Source organism: Lolium rigidum, chromosome 4 (genome assembly GCF_022539505.1).
Source record: "Lolium rigidum isolate FL_2022 chromosome 4, APGP_CSIRO_Lrig_0.1, whole genome shotgun sequence".
Classification (NCBI taxonomy): Eukaryota; Viridiplantae; Streptophyta; class Magnoliopsida; order Poales; family Poaceae; genus Lolium; species Lolium rigidum.
The window spans coordinates 2,568,906-2,572,544 of record NC_061511.1 but is presented as its reverse complement, the minus strand read 5'-3'; positions in this window follow the sequence as shown (position 1 = coordinate 2,572,544).

Genomic DNA, 3,639 nt, shown 5'->3' with positions numbered 1-3,639 from the left:
GTTCCTCTAGTGAAACTATATTTTTATTCCGTCACATCTTATGTGCTTTACTTGGAGCGTCTGTTTGTTTTTGTTTTTGTTTTTGTTTGAATAAAATCGGATCCTACCATTCTTTGTTTGGGAGAGAGTCACGCTCCGCTGTTTCGTATGAACACATATGTTCATAGCTTTATCTTTAATGTTCATTGCGAAAGTTGAACTACTTCATTCATTGTTATATGGTTGGAAACGGAAAATGCCGCATGTGGTAAATGGTATAATGTCTTGAATAATTGATACTTGGCAATTGTTGTGCTCATATAGATCATGTTTAAGCTCTTGCATCATGTACTTTGTACCCATTAATGAAGAACTACATAGAGCTTGTTAAAATTTGGTTTGCATGATTGATCTCTAGAGTCTAGATATTTTCTGGTTAAGGTGTTTGAACAACAGGAATACAATGTAAAGTCTTATAATACTTACAATATGTTCATATGTGAGTCTTGCTGCACCGTTTTATACTTGAGTTTGCTTCAAACAACCTTGCTAGCCTAGCCTTGTATTGAGAGGAATTCTTCTCGTGCATCCAAATCCTTGAGCCAATAACCATGCCATTTGTGTCCACCATACCTACCTACTACATGGTATTTCTCTGCCATTCCAAAGTAAATTACTTGAGTGCTACCTTTAAAATTTCTATCCTTTGTATTTGCAATATATATCTCATGGGAAAAATAGCCTTAAAAACTATTGTGGTGAAGAATATGTACTTATGTGTCTTATTTCTTAATAAGTTGCTTGTTGAGCGGTAACCATGTTTCTGGGGACACCATCAACTTTTATCTTTGTTGAATATCATGTGAGTTGCTATGCATGTTCGTCTTGTCTGAAGTAAGGGCGATTTTCATGATCATATGGTTTGAGTATGCATATTGTTAGAGAAGAACATTGGGCCACTAACTAAAGCCATGATTCATGGTGGAAGTTTCAGTTTGGACAATTAATCCTCAATCTCTTATGAGAATTTTAACTGTTGTTGAATGCTTATGCATTAAAGAGGAGTCCATTATATGTTGTCTATGTTGTCCCGGTATGGATGTCTAAGTTGAGAATAACCAAAAGCGAGAAATCCAATGCGAGCTTTCTCCTTAGACCTTTGTACAGGCGGCATAGAGGTACCCTTTGTGACACTTGGTTGAAACATATGCTATGCAATGATAATCCATGTTAATCCAAGCTAATTAGGACAAGGTGCGAGCACTATTGGTATACTATGCATGAGGCTTGCAACTTATAGGATATCTTATACATAACACATATGCTTTATTACTACCGTTGACAAAATTGTTTCTTGTTTTCAAAATGAAAAGCTCTAGCACAAAAATAGTAATCCATGCTTCCCTCTGTGAAGGGCCTATCTTCTACTTTATTGTTGAGTCAGTTCACCTATTCTTTCTATCTTAGAAGCAAACACTTGTGTCAACTGTGTGCATTGATTCTTACATGTTTACCTATTGCACTTGTTATATTGCTTTATGTTGACAATTATCCATGAGATATACATGTTGAAGTTGAAAGCAACTCGCTGAAACTTATATCTTCCTTTGTGTTGCTTCAATGCCTCTACTTTGAATTTATTGCTTTATGAGTAACTCTTATGCAAGTCTTATTGATGCTTGTCTTGAAAGTATTATTCATGAAAAGTCTTTGCTATATGATTCATTTGTTTACTCATTATCTTTGCCATTGCTTCGAATCGCTGCATTCATCTCATATGCTTTACAATAGTATGATCAAGATTATGATAGCATGTCACTTCAGAAATTATCTTTGCTATCGTTTACCTACTCGAGGGCGAGTAGGAACTAAGCTTGGGGATGCTTGATACGTCCCAAATGTATCTATAATTTCTTATGTTCCATGCTACTTTTATGATGATACTCACATGTTTTATACACATTATATGTCATTATTATGCATTTTCCGGCACTAACCTATTGACGAGATGCCGAAGAGCCAGTTGTTGTTTTCTGCTGTTTTTGGTTTCAGAAATTCTAGTAAGGAAATAGTCTCGGAATTGGACGAAATCAACGCCCAGGGGCCTATTTTTCCACGAAGCTTCCAGAAGACCGGAGGAGATACGAAGTGGGGCCACGGGGCGACGACACGCCAGGGCGGCGCGGCCTGGGCCCTGGCCGCGCGACCCTGTTGTGTGGGTCCCCCGTGACGCCTACTGACCTGCCCTTCCGCCTACTTAAAGCCTTCGACGCGAAACCCCCAATACCGAGAGCCACGATACGGAAAACCTTCCAGAGACGCCGCCGCCAATCCCATCTCGGGGGATTCAGGAGATCGCCTCCGGCACCCCTGCCGGAGAGGGGAATCATCTCCCGGAGGTCTCTTCATCGCCATGATCGCCTCCGGATCGATGTGTGAGTAGTCCACCCCTGGACTATGGGTCCATATCAGTAGCTAGATGGTTGTCTTCTCCTCATTGTGCTATCATGTTAGATCTTGTGAGCTGCCTATCATGATCAAGATCATCTATTTGTAATCCTACATGTTTTGTTTGTTGGGATCCGATGAATATTGAATACTATGTCAAGTTGATTATCAATCTATCATATATGTTGTTTATGTTCTTGCATGCTCTCCGTTGCTAGTAGAGGCTCTGGCCAAGTTGATACTTGTGACTCCAAGAGGGAGTATTTATGCTCGATAGTGGGTTCATGCCTCCATTGAATGCTGGGACGATGTGACAGAAAGTTCTAAGGTTGTGGATGTGCTGTTGCCACTAGGGATAAAACATCGATGCTTTGTCTAAGGATATTTGTGTTGATTACATTATGCACCATACTTAATGCAATTGTCTATTGTTTGCAACTTAATACTGGAGGGGGTTCGGATGATAACCTGAAGGTGGACTTTTTAGGCATATTATTGATGATACCTACATGTGATACGTCTCCGACGTATCGATAATTTCTTATGTTCCATGCCATATTATTGATGATACCTACATGTTTTATGCACACTTTATGTCATATTCGTGCATTTTCTGGAACTAACCTATTAACAAGATGCTGAAGAGCCGATTCTTGTTTTCTACGTTTTTGGTTTCGAAATCCTAGTAACGAAATATTCTCGGAATTGGACGAAATCAAGACCCGGGGTCCTATTTTGCCACGAACCTTCCGGAAGACCGAAAGGGATACGAAGTGGGGCGACGAGGCGCCGCCACCATAGGGCCGCGCGGCCGGAGGGGGCCCGCGCCGCCCTATGGTGTGGGCCCCTCGTCGGCCCTCCGACTCTACCCTTCCGCCTACTTAAAGCCTCCGTCGCGAAACCCACGATGCGAAAAACCACGATACGGAAAACCTTCCCGGAGACGCCGCCGCCGCCAATCCCATCTCGGGGGATTCTGGAGATCTCCTCCGGCACCCCGCCGGAGAGGGGATTCATCTCCCGGGAGGACTCTACACCGCCATGGTCGCCTCCGGAGTGATGAGTCGATAGTTCACCCCTGGACTATGGGTCCATAGCGGTAGCTAGATGGTTGTCTTCTCCTCATTGTGCTTCATTGTTGGATCTTGTGAGCTGCCTAACATGATCAAGATCATCTATCCGTAATACTCTATGTTGTGTTTGTCGGGATCC